Consider the following 14,437-nt stretch of genomic DNA (forward strand, 5'->3'; position numbering starts at 1 on the left):
ATTATTTATATTTATTATTAATATTTATTATTATTATTTTTTTGTATTAACTCTTACCGATTTGGTGGGGACTGCCTGTCACACACACACAACCTAGCAGCTCACATAGGCTACATATTAGGTAAACGTAATATTAATTGCAGCCTACGCGAGACTGCAGGTTGCTCCGCTGCAGACTGCTCCGCTGCATGCAGCATCCGCAGGGCTATGGGCAGCGAATGTGGCTGCCGCAGTGGCTGCTGCTGTTCGGGTATCGTGCGATACCCTCTTCGCACTGACTGCTGCTGCCTCACAATTGGCCTCACTATTGCCACTGGTTTGGAGGAATGTTTTAGATCCTCCAGCGTCACTTTCTTGTCCGGTAAACTAACTTTCCTTGTGAAACTCATGATGGTTCACTGAAGACTGATTTGAAGAATGCTCTCCTCTACGTGTTCAAATTTTCTCTCTCTCTCTCTCTCTCTCTCTATACTCCAGATGAAGTTTATACATCTTTAACAATACATATTAGCCTTCTCTCCACTTCAGATCAAGTTTACATCTCATTGTCAATGCGGAGAGAAGTTTATATTCAATTATCAATACGTATTAGGTTTCGCGATCGACTTCTTTTAAGGCGAATAGTCCATCGTCGTAGATACTTATCATCCGCTCTGTAATAAGAGCGGAGCCTACGTGACCTTACCTAAAGAGAAGTGGTTGGGACGTATTTGAAACACTTGAAAAGATTTAGGAGCAGTGTTCAATAGGAGTTGGAGGAAAGCGTGTCTTGTTTTCGCGCTTATCGCATCGATTATGGCGCGATCGACAATCCGATCTCTCGATTAATCGATGCGCGCCCAACTTTTCTCCGTCCATCCCCCATTTGTGAAATGAACGATATTTTTTTGTTTTTTTAATTAAAATTTATAAATATATTTTTAATAACATACATAAAAAAAAGTTATAATTGAATTTAATAATAAAATATTATAAAAATGAAGTGGTAGTGAGAGTAGCAGTAGTAGGAGCGGTATCATCTACGAGAAAAAAAAATTAGGAAAAATTATACTACTTATCCAAGCACTTGATAAATTTTTTTTTTTTTTCATCGATTCTTACCGATTGTTGGAGGTTTCCGTAAATGAATTCGACAGTAGCTGGAGAACGTCATTATCCTCGTCGAACCGTATTATATTTTCTGGAGAAATTTCTTGCTCCCAAATTTCTGGCTCCCACTCCATTTCACTACTATAATCTAATAGATTAGCCTCATCATCATCATCATCATCAATATTTGATGTTGATTTTTGCCGCTGAAGCTTCTTCCTCAACATTCTGACAATCGCGGTCAACGCGTTGTTATTCACTTCACCCCAATCTCCTTCCAAATCTACTTCTTCTTCTTCCTCCACAAATTCATCCATATTCTGAATGTTTTCAATATTTTGTTCAATATTTTGTTCAGTAGTTAATCTGTACAATTTAATTGCACCCATTTTTTTTTTTTTTTTTTTTTTTTTTTTTTCTTGTTGAAACTATCACGTCAAGCAAACTCGGTAGACTGAGAATGGTAGAGATGTAAGCTCAATACGAAATGTATAATTATTATTATTTTCTCTATCAATACGTATTAGATTTCTCCACTTCACAATAGCTATTAACAGCCTCCTCCTCTTCTACTACCTCGTCCATACTTTGGATGATAACGTTTTTCACGTGAATTCAAGGTTGAGGAGCAGGGGTTTGCTAGTTGAACAATCGTTGTAGTTTTTTAAATAAAATTAATATATATTTTTAATAATATTTCTACAATAATTTTTAAACTATTCTATAAAAATTTAATAATAAAAGAAAAAGAAATTTGGTGATTCATCTTCCTTCTTAGTCTGCTTTGACACATTATCTTTTTCCTCCTCCTCTATTTTTTTCTCCTCTTCCTTCTTCATCTCCTTTGACTCAATATCTTCCCCGGTCTGTTTCTCTTCGTCTTTCTTCACTTTAATTTAAAAATACAAACAGGTAATAATTATGAAAAGGTAAAAAAGATAAAGTTAATACTTACATTCTTCCTCCTCTATTTTTTTCTCCTCTTTATCTTCTTCTTCCTTCTTCGTCTGCTTCGACTCAATATCTTTTTCCTCCTCCTCCTCTATTTTTTTCTCCTCTTTATCTTCTTCCTTCTTCGTCTCCTTTGACTCAATATCTTTTTCCTCAGTCTCTTCGTCTTTCTTCACTTTATTTTTTTCTTCTTCCTTCTTCATCTCCTTTGACTCAATATCTTCCCCGGTCTCTTCGTCTTTCTTCACTTTAATTTAAAAATACAAACAGGTAATAATTATGAAAAGGTAAAAAAGATAAAGTTAATACTTACATTCTTCCTCCTCCTCTATTTTTTTCTCCTCTTTATCTTCTTCTTCTTCCTTCTTCGTCTGCTTCGACTCAATATCTTTTTCCTCCTCCTCTATTTTTTTCTCCTCTTTATCTTCTTCCTTCTTCGTCTCCTTTGACTCAATATCTTTTTCCTCAGTCTCTTCGTCTTTCTTCACTTTATTTTTTGAAGAAAAAAAAATACAAACAAATAATAAATATAAAAATATTAAATAAATAAATACTTACAGTTTTTATGCAAATAATGGTGCAGTTTCCGTTCATACTCTTCGAAGTAACGATTGAAGAAATCGTTAATTCGATTGACGTATTCCTCTGTCAATTCTCTGGGAAGAGTGGGTGAAAGAGGAACAATATCCTCTTGAATCATGATTAATTTACACTTTTCGCAGCTCATTTTTTCTTACTGTCACCGACGATGTTGTAACATTGAATGAGGCTGCGAGGACTTGTTTTCCCCTCTTTATTCCTCCGATGAATTTTAAAGAGTCACATTTTTGATTGTATCCACTTGGCAAAAACTGACACCTCCTCGTACGGGCAGTGGATACGTTCATTGTTCAAGTTCTTCTCTCGAACGTGTAAATTGCACGGTGTTTTTTCAAAATCATATAATTCAATTAAATCCTTAAACTTAGGGCAACCATACACTTCTAAATTAATATTATCCACATTCATCCTATTCAATAGATTTTTTTCAATGTTCCCTCCCTTGTAGGCTACTACGGGATTCTCGCACGTTAGGCAACCTCTAATAAAATCTTCCACATCCTCCTGCTCGTATTTCTCGAATCCCGTATCACTGTATTTTATACCATGCACCATATTTAGCAAAAACCACACAGTTTTTTTGTCTTTTTCACTAAGGTTTTTCATACTGTCACGCAAACGAAAAGATGCGTAAGAAATTTGATTACTTTTTAAATCAATTATAGCTATATCTTTATATTTAAGTTCTTTTTTATAAACTAAGAAACCTTCTATATCCATTATGTGAGTTATTCTATGCATTGTTGCTCTATTCTCGACGAAGATAAAAACTGAAATGAAGCATCTCCGAAGAAATATCTCCGTAGAGAGAGAAAGATTTTTTAAAAATATAAAGTTACATTCGATAAGGAGTCCATTGTTTCTTAATCTCTGGAAGATATTTTTTTTTTCCGAAGAAACTAACAATGGGAAAAAAATACATTCGATAAGGAGTCTTAATCTCTGGAAGATATTTTTTTCCGAAGAAACTAACAATGGGAAAAAAATTCTTAGAAAATATCCCCTCCTAAAAAAAACATTAAATTTTCTTAAATGTAACAAAAAAAAAAAAAGATCGTTCAGTATTGCATCGAGCGACTGACGATAATGACACCGACATTCGTTGATTTTCAAGGTTTTGTATTGACCGACAAGAGTTTTATAGTTAAAGAATTTGCGGTGTTGCGTGATAATGAAGTGTATCACAATGTATTTTCACCACCATTTCAAGAAGCTTGGTTGAGCGATCTCGAGAGAGAACAGAATGAGTAAGTATTTTTTTTTTTTAAATGTAATGTTTTGTATATAATTTTTTCTTTTTTAAAGTTGGCTTTATTTTAATCGACATGGATTCAATTGGACCGACGGTCATTCACCTTATTACAAGCATAAAGATGTAATAAGAAAGTATGTAACGTCGTACGATGAAGATTGGATTTTCGTGAAAGGACGGGAGAAATATGATTGGTTGAGAAAAATTTGCAACTTAGAAAATATATACAATGCGAAGGAGTGTGAGTGGGGTAAATTTTGTCTTGGATGGAGTAAAAATTTCGAACCACCGTTACCCAAGTGTATGAATCATTATGGTATATGTTCACTGCAAAATGTCTACTATATGAAATCTGTATATGATCAATATATAAAGGAATAAAAGACTTCTGAAAAAAAAAAAAAAAAAAACAATGTATATCAATGTCAGTATGCATCTCAGACGAAACAATGGGATGTGTAGATACCCCTACTTCCATTCTCTATTCGATATATATAAGCGTTACTCTTCGCGAGAGACGCATTCGCAATTATTAATTTATTGTTCACCGTATGACATAGTCATTTCTTTAAGAAAAACACCAAAATGTCTACGGAATTGCGAAGAAAATTTTTTACAATTAATAGTGCGAATGAGTACGATGCGTGGGTACTGGAATGTCGCGAGCATATTCGACGATTGAGCAACGCGGATCGAGCTTTACCCGTTGGAACGCGTCAAAAGAATTTCGCCGAAATCGCGTGTATAAAGTGTCTGTTGCTACGAGCGCAGAGGGAATTGAATTATATTAAATCTGGTGCTGGTTGTAGCAATGACGTACAAGGACTTACCTGGGAGGAGCTTGATTCGGCGTTTCGAAGTCGAATATGCAGCGGCATGGTAGTTAATAGTAATTATATAGAGCCTAAGGATTTTTTAGTAGACGCGGAAGTATTAGTGCGTACGCGTATAGATAAGGTATTTGTTAGTGCAAATAGTGTTAAGGTTAATTGTGTATTTAACGGACAATTCATCTCTAAGGACCAGAGTGATGATAAAAACATTAGTACGACTAATGCTACATTGTACAAGACTGATAATTTTAGTGATTGGTATAGGAAAAACATTTTAGACGTTATTATGAAAAAATTAAGTGAATTTCAAGAGCGTGATAGTGGATGGACTTTGCACAAAATTCATTATTTAATAGTTAACATTAATCGTTTTAACCCGTTGCACGCGGGTTGTAAAATTAATCTGCCATCCGCTATCACGAGTAGGAAAGCTCTGATAAATTTAGAAACCAGTGATAATGCATGTTTCGCGTCGTCCGTGACGGCGGCACTCTATCCAGCGAAACCTACGGCTCATCCAAATCGTACGTCCTCTTATCCACATTTTCGGACGGTTTTAGACGTCGGTAGCCTAACCTTTCCGACTACGCTAAAACAGATCCCGAAATTCGAGGTGGATAACGACGTGTCGGTGAACATCTTCACCTTGGAGAATGAAGAGCAAAATAGCGACGCAAAAATTGTGCCTCTTCAGGTGACGAAGAAGAAGAGATCGAGGCATGCTAATCTTCTTCTCGTCAACGATGAACAGGGAGCTGCACATTTTATGTGCATAAGGAATCTCTCGAGACTGGTGCGAAGCCAATTCACCAAGAGAGAAAATGCTCATTATGTATGCGATCGGTATGTATTAATAATGATACAAATATAACTGCATATGTTTTATTTATTTTTTTTTTTAGATGTCTCCACTACTTCCGCACAGTGGAGAGGCTCGAGTCGCACGAGCAGGATTGCGCGCAGCTCAACGATAATCTCCGCTTGATGTTGCCGAGCAAAGCCGAGGATCGCTGGGTTTCCTTCAAGAACATCAAAAATGGGGAACGAGTGCCATTCGTCGTATACGCGGATCTGGAGTGCATATTATCAAAAGTTGAACAATCGAACAGTAGTGATATTTATCAGAAGCATGAACCTATTAGTGTAGGCTATTATTTAAAAAGTGCTCGCGATGCGTCACTCTCGAAATACGATGCTCATCGGGGTGCCGACTGCATCGAATGGTTCGTACGCGAGCTCGAGGTCATTGCGCGCATCGCGAGCGAGAAACTGGGGACTGTCGTGCCCATGCATAATCTTAGTATTAGCGAACGATCGCGTCACTATAATGACCCCAATTGTCATATATGCAAAAAGCCGTTTCTTCCGAATCAACTACGAATTCGCGATCACGATCATCTGACCGGCAGATACAGAGGACCGGCTCACAATAATTGTAATTTAAATTTCAAAGATTCGCATGTCATTCCAGTAATTTTCCACAATTTTTCCGGCTATGATTCACATTTCATTTTCGAGACGATCGCTAATTTGTACGAGGGATCGGTATATCTGCTGCCTGTGCATAAGGAAAAATACATTTCATTCACCAAATATCTGCGAAATTATAATATACGGCTGAGATTTATCGATTCGTTCAAATTCATGGCCTCCAGTTTGAACAAATTGAGCTCGTACTTGGCGGAATCTCAGCTGACAAATTTGAGGTCACAATTTTCGGAATTGAGCGTCGAGCACTTCGACTTGCTTACGAGGAAAGGTATTTTTCCTTACGACTATGTAGATAGTGCGGCTAGATTGGAAGAGACGGCTTTACCACCGCGCCAGTCGTTTCACAACAGACTGTCCGACAGCGATATCAGCGAGGAAGCATACAATCATGCCGTAGAGGTATGGACCAAATTCCACATGCGCACACTTGGGGAGTACAGTGACCTGTACCTGAAGACCGATGTCCTATTGTTGGCCGATGTTTTCGAAAGTTTTCGCGATAGTTGCATGCTAAATTATGAGTTGGATCCAGCCCATTATTATACGCTACCGGGCTTCACCTGGGACGCAATGTTGAAGCATACGGGAATCAGGCTGGAGCTTTTCACGGACGTGGATATGTTGCTGTTCGTGGAGCGCGGTATACGCGGTGGTTTGAGTCAGTGCTCCCATCGTTACGAGAGGGCCAACAATCGGTACATGCGGGACTACGATCCGGCGGAACCGTCGAAATATCTCATGTATTACGACGTAAACAATCCGTATGGGTGGGCAATGTGTCAGCCGCTGCCCACCCATGGATTCCAATGGATCGAGGACGCTGCCAATCTCGATGTCTCCGCTATACCCTCGGATCATTCCGAGGGTTATATTTTGGAGGTCGATTTGGAGTATCCGCGCGAGCTTCACGACAAACACGCGGACCTACCGTTCTGCATGGTGCGCGAGAAGCCGCCGGGCGCGAGCCAGGAGAAGCTGCTGGCCACTTTAAACGATAAGACCCGTTACGTAATACATTATCGCGCTCTGCAACAATGTATGCGTAATGGACTCTTACTGAAGCGTATACATCGCGGTTTAAAGTTTCAGCAGTCCACCTGGCTTCGCGATTACATCGAGCTGAACACGCGTTTGCGCACCGCGTCCACCAATGAATTTGAGAAGAATCTCTTCAAGCTGATGAACAACGCGGTTTTCGGTAAAACAATGGAGAACGTGAGGAATAGAGTTGACGTGAGGCTCGCAACCAAGTGGGAGGGAAGATACGGGGCGGAAAGCCTGATTTCCAAACCGAATTTTCACAGTCTCGCGATTTTCAACGAGAATTTGGTCGCGATTCAATTATCGAAATTATCCGCGAAATTTGATAAACCCATTTACGTGGGAATGAGTATTTTAGATATTTCAAAAATTTGCTTGTATGAATTCCACTATGACTATATGCTTCCTACATTCGGTAGTAAATGTAGAGCGATGTATACCGACACGGACAGTCTGATATACAGTGTCGAGTGCGACGACGTTTACTCGGTCATGAAACGCGATCTCGCGCGATTCGACACCAGCGATTATCCTGACGATAATCGGTATGACTTGCCACGCGTCAACAAAAAGATACCTGGTCTGATGAAGGACGAGAACAATGGTCGTATCATGACCGAGTTCGTAGGACTGAGGGCAAAAATGTATACTTTCAAGGTGCAGGACTGTGCGAAAATTACCAAAAAAGCCAAAGGTGTCAAAGGTTACGTTATCGATAGAAATATAACATTTGACGACTACAAGGATTGTTTGGACAATTTCACCGTACAGTCTCGCAGTCAAAATTTGATTCGATCGAGGCTGCACCAGGTTTTCTCGATCAGTCAGCGGAAGGTAGCCCTCAGTCCGTACGACGACAAGCGTTTCGTTACACCCGGCACCGCGGCGACTCTACCCTGGGGACATTATAGTCTGAAAGAATAATTTTTTTTTTTTTTTTTTTTTTTTTTATTCGCTTTATTTAGTTATTTATGTATTTATTGTTTTTATTTATTCGCTTTAATTATTTATTTATTGTTTTTATTTATTCTATATTTTGATACATCTTAATAAAAGTTTTTATAAAACATTGCTCTTATTTATCCAGGAATTGTGCGTACTGTCGAATCCCAGCCACTTAACGAACACTTTGTCGCCCTTTCTGCGCAATACTCTCTCCACCAGATACACATCGGGATTGATGGTTTTCGAAAGCTCGTATTCGTAAAATCCACCCAACAGTTGCGTGCCCCTGGAATCCTTGAGGAGATACGTAGCGGGATTGGTACTCTGCACTTTCGCCACCTCGAATATTTCGGTCGTCCAATTTGGCGTGTAGCCTTTGGCGAACATCTGCTTGTATTTACTGATTCGTACGAAATCGCCGACTTTGAACTTGGCACGACCTGCGACCTTGATGTGACTGTATACTGTCTTGAGTAGCTTATCTGCATGCTCGGGTTTCACATCCACGGGACGCATTCCCGTGGTACGATGCTTTCGCGCATTGTACGCATCCACCAACTCTTGCAGCATAGCGCGCCACTTGTAATTGCCGTTCAGCGTAAATCGTTTCCACATTTCCGTCTTCAACGTACGATTCCAGCGCTCGACTATCGACGCTTTCATCACGCTGTAGGTCGAGTAGTGATTTATCCCGCGTTTCCTCATCAACGCCCGAAAGTCACTGTTGTAAAACTCCTTGCCGTTGTCGGTCTGTAAATTTTTCGGACATCTACCGCCGTTCTTCAGTAGGATTCTCGTCATTGCCGTCGTCACTTCTCCGCCGCTCTTGGTCTTCAATGCCACCGCCCAAGCGTATTTCGAGAGGGTATCGATTACAGTGAGAATGTACTGGTGACCCTCATCGACGTAATTGCGCATATCAACAAGATCGGCCTGCCAGAGATCGTCGAAGCCGCGCACGATGACTCTTCTGCGTGGAAAATTTATCCTCGCCGGTGCGTGGAGCTCCTCCACCAACTGTATCTTTTCTTTGCTCATTTTTTTTTTTTTTTTTCGAAATTCCTAATGAAAAGTGTTGCTAAGTATTGCTCTTTCCAGATCTCTTTTACTCACTTTATCATCCAATTTTTCGCAAATTGTTTGAAAAATTTGGTCCATCTTTTTCTCAAATTGTTCATTATGTGTATTCAATGCCATTGTCAGATATTGCTTGAATTCAAGCAGTAAATGCTCTAAATTGGGTTCGTGTTTCCTACTCTCACCATCCAGTCCAATTCCAAATTTATTTATCGACATTTCAAATGCACTACTTTGTATTTCAAAAATCAGTCTCTTTTTCCTCGTTATTATTCCTCTTTTTGATGGCTCGTAATGTCGAGAGTAAACATTCTACGATGTATGTTAAACAAATGCAAATTTCACAACAGCAGGAATCAGACATTTAATTTTTTTTTTTTACCTCGTACTACCGAAAGACGTTGATATTACACTGAGGTAAGAGTGTAACGTGCAACTTTCTTTATACGATGAGATCCTCCTCGCGCAACTCCTCGATTATCGACTGTATCTCGTTGTGATGACTCGTATTACCGGCAGCCACCGACGCGATCAAAAGTCTCAAACGTTCGATCAATTCATTAGGATCGTTCCAATGTACGTAGTTGATTGGTCCCTCGGTGACACGCATTAGTCCTTTACCCCTTTTTTTCGATGCTGTTGATGCTGCGCCTGACGGTTTACTTGCGCCCGACGGTTTACTTGCGCTAGACGGTTTACTTGCGCCCGATGTTGACGCGTCAGAAGTTGACGATTTTCTTGCGCGTGATGTTGATGGTAACCGATAAGGCGGTAAAATAGGTTTTCCCAATAGCAATGGTTTCATAATTTCTGTATATTTTGCACCTCTATTACCTTTGATTTGTTTTAGACTATCGTTTAACAGTTTATGCGCTTTAGTTTGATTGAGAATACTCTTGTATCGTTCCAAATCGTCGGGTTCTATAATGGCTCGATTGGGTTCTCTCATGAAAATTAGTTCATAAGTACCTCTTGTTCCGGTGTATAACTTCTTATCGAGAATAATATCTCCCTCATGACTTATTTCAAATTTACATTTACCAAGCGTCAGTTGATCATCTTCATAACGAGGTCCAAAAGCACGATCAATCAAGTTCTCCCTATCAGTCAGAAGTAATTTAATATACTTGCCAGGGATCGGATGTAATTTAATATGTTGAAAGACATGTTGAAACAAGCCTGGTTCCTGTTTTTCATCAACATTTAATTTTTCTAGCAAACTTTTTTTTGAATCGGGCGATGGTTGATCGGTTATAGAAGACTCGTCGTCGTCGTCGTCGGTCATGAAATCCAATGGATTCGTAATAGTTTCACTAATATTACTACTACTAAGATTCTTTGCTCGTTTATGCGGTGTCGATGTGAAGTAGGCTCCCCTCTTCAATTTATCGTTGTATTTGACAAATGAACTATTTGTGTTATCCTCCGTTTGCGAAACGAGTTTCTTCAATGGTTCGACTATCGGCTTGAATGTCTCATTCAAACTGCTCTCCATTATCGCCTTCTCCGATTTCAAGGCACGATGCTTGTCGCGAATGACCTCGCTCGTCTTGGCGATCCTCTTCAGAAGCGATTTTTCATCCATCGCGATGCTGTATAAAACAGCTATCCCCCGAATTGAACGGTTTTTAACCGACTTGTTGCGATGCTGTATACAACAGCTTTCCCCGAACCGACACGGGTTTTAACCGACCTGACGATCCGAACAGCCTGCGCTCCAGTATCAAACTGACACTCAAGGCCGTGATCGTGAAACCTTACCGGCATGACATTCACAAGGCCGAAACCTTACCGGCCTGTTCACTCGATCGTGGCGTACTCGTTGAAACCTTTGCGATAACGGCCGTTCCTCAGAGGGCTATCCTTGTCTATTACCAAGAAACCGTAATCGCGACTCCAACAGGTCGAACACAATGTGAGAAATTTCTCATACGACATATCACTGTTGACGTGATCGTTGAAAATATGCTTCAGATTAGTTCCATCCTGCTTAAATATTATTAGCAAGTTTGCGTTATCTCGTATCAGATGCTTCGGTATTTTCGCATAAGTCTGACAGAGGTAGAAACAATCGATGTTGGAATGTCTACCCATGCAAAAGTAGTCCCTTATATTGTCCTGCTTGTCGTTGGCCACATCGTCGAATATGAAAATGGAATTCGGCTTTGCATCCGCGACGTACACAACCTCGCAATTGTTGGAAAATTGAAAGTAACCAATTTCCTCCGTTTCCTGCAGAAGCTGCTCCAGATATCGATACTTCGGTTGCTGCAGCGACTTCGAGTAGACGTACAGGTTCTCGAATCTCACACCGTGCGGACTCTCTATGAGGCTCAGCAGCACGTTTGTCTTACCGCAATTCGACGGACCGCAAACTATGCAGCGTATCGTAGATGGTAATAGCGATCCGTGACGTTTTCTTATTTGCGCGGTAGCATTGTGAGCATCCAAATTTGTCACGCGAATAGTCGGCACGTGCTTCACGAAATGCATCCTCGCTATTGACCTTCGGCAACAGCCGTATCGTTCATTTATATTTCGCGATTCACGGAACTATTCGGTCAGTTGCCATTACGATGTCGTTCATGCTAGTCGTCGTCGATTCCCTGCAGAACTTGACGAATCATCAGCTCGAACACATACCGAAGATCGTATTGCTCGAGTACTTTCCAGACAGTATCGCGAGTGTGTGGGAAAGATTACCTCGGCACATTCGCGCGGACTCGGATGTGCAGCAATATCAATATTGTTTGCAACACTACAATCTACCTGATACCACTCACCACGACGGACCACCGAGACGGATAAAAGACTGTTACGTTTGTCAGCAAGAGAAGCAGTTGCTTTAAATGTCTGGATCGTTCTTCAATAAAGTCTTGAAAAAATTGCCATTTGAGCTGCACGTGCCCGGTTACAATTATTGCGGGCCCGGCACTCGACTTCGCGAAAGATTGGAGCGCGGCGATCGTGGTATAAATCCGCTGGACGAGGCCTGCCTCGATCACGACTTAGCATATTGGCACAACGAGGATCTACCGGAGCGTCATCAGGCCGATAAAGTGCTAGCGAGGAGAGCGCGTGAACGTATTACCGCAAGAGACGCGACCTTGGGTGAACGCGCGGTCGCCGCAGCCGTATGGGCATCGATGAATGCTAAGCGTAAACTTGGCTTGGGATTACATAATATTGTTGCGATGAAGAAAGCAGTAGCGGCTAAAAAAAAGAACAACAAGAAAAAAATTGGTATTACGAGGAAGAGAAGAATTCGAGTGCCGAGGAAACGGGGTGGTATAATACCTATACTTCCACTACTAGGTGCAGTCGGAGCACTTGCAGGTGGGGCATCGGGTATAGCGAGTGCTGTAAACCGTGCAAAAGCTGAGAGAGAAGGATTGCGGGAAATGCAACGTCACAATCGCGCGATGGAAGCGTCGCGCGAGAGAGGTCGAGGTCTTTATCTGAAACCGTACAAGCGAGTCGTCGGAGAGGGTATCCGTGGAAAAAAAAAAACAAAAAAAAAAAACGACAAAAAAACGGTCGAGGAAGAAAATGAATGAGGGAAAATTTCGTCGTGGCGATGCTTTCCCGGATTCAGGTCCTACTAGTAACGTACAATTGACACGCATCTGCCGACGCATACCATACTTCCGTGGAGTCTTTATGCGCACATCTCTGCCGCTAGACGGGCCGCGGTGCAACGAGTGCGCGATCGTGAATCTCGACGATCAATGCGGTCCTGGTACCCACTGGGTAGCCTACGTCAAGCGTAACGACATCGTCCTATACTTTGATTCCTTCGGAAATTTGAAACCGCCGAAAGAATGTGTGCGTTACTTTGGCCCTAACGTTACAATCTACTACAATCATGATCGATATCAATCGTACGATAAAAGCAATTGCGGTCAGTTGTGCGTGAAATTCCTGCGAGAACAGATACTTTGAAACAAAAATGTCTTTCACCGTGACATTATCGGATCGTAAATCAGTATTAAATTCAGATTTCTTTCCCCCCATCAATCTGCAAGACGATCGCTACGAGATCGGTCTCGTGGACATGCAAACGTTCAACTCGATAGCCGATGTGGACGAGACGAATAATAAGTTTTACTACGATAACGATAAGGTGCTGACGATACCCAGAGGCTGTTACGAGTTGAGTGCCATAAATGAATTTTTCCAGTCTGAAATTTCTGCGAGACATGAAATTAAAGACAACATTGACAGCGTCATTCTTCTACGAGCGAATAACAATACACTGAAGAGTGAAATATTCTGTAAATATTCGATTGACTTTGGAAAACCGAATAACATTGGCTCGCTACTGGGCTTCTCGTCGAATCGCGTGATCGAGCCGAACGTCCAGGCTGAATTCGACGATACCTTGGACATTGTGAAAACAAATATTCTACGCATCGAGTGCAACATTGCGGGTGGTGCGTACACCAACGGTAGACCACGACACATTATTCACGAGTTCTTTCCCAGCGTACCACCGGGCTATAAAATCTCGGAGGCACCGAAAACCGTCATTTATCTACCGGTCATCGTCAGAGTAATCGACCGTCTCACGTTACGTATCCTCGATCAGGACGATCGTCTCGTAGACTTTGGACGTGAAGAAATTACCATAAGATTACACATTAAGAAATGTTAATTTACAAAAGTAGTAGTAGTAGTAGCGAGGATTATAAAGCGGTGAAACTGGATGAAACGTTAGCTAGTCGTTCGTCCTACGTGGAGTCGAATACACCGGCTCGGAGTGAAAATCGCGACAAGAGGAGCTTCCTGCTAACGAGAAGAAATATCGAATTTTTACAATCATTGGGATTCACCGTGAAGAGATTGGGCGAAGGTAGTACATAGTGGAACAATGGCAGATCCCTTGAACGTCACCGCACGGCTGACCTACGACAATCGCATCACGAAAATGGAGATGCATGCCTACAATCCGTATGCGAACGCCTCGTTGGCGAACAGCGACGAGATTCGCATTCCCATACAGCAGCAAGATTTGATACTCCTGCCGTGCGAGAGTTATCTCTACGTCGAGGGCCAGCTGGTGGAGGGTACGCGTGACGCGAGCGCCACCAACGACGATACAGTTACGCTCGACTGCAATTCCGCGGCTTTTCTCTTCGACGAGATTCGTTATGAATTG

The sequence above is a fragment of the Prorops nasuta genome, unplaced genomic scaffold (assembly GCF_024137725.1).
Source record: "Prorops nasuta isolate Cenicafe-Biocafe unplaced genomic scaffold, Cenicafe_Pnas_1.2 PNAS00016, whole genome shotgun sequence".
Classification (NCBI taxonomy): Eukaryota; Metazoa; Arthropoda; class Insecta; order Hymenoptera; family Bethylidae; genus Prorops; species Prorops nasuta.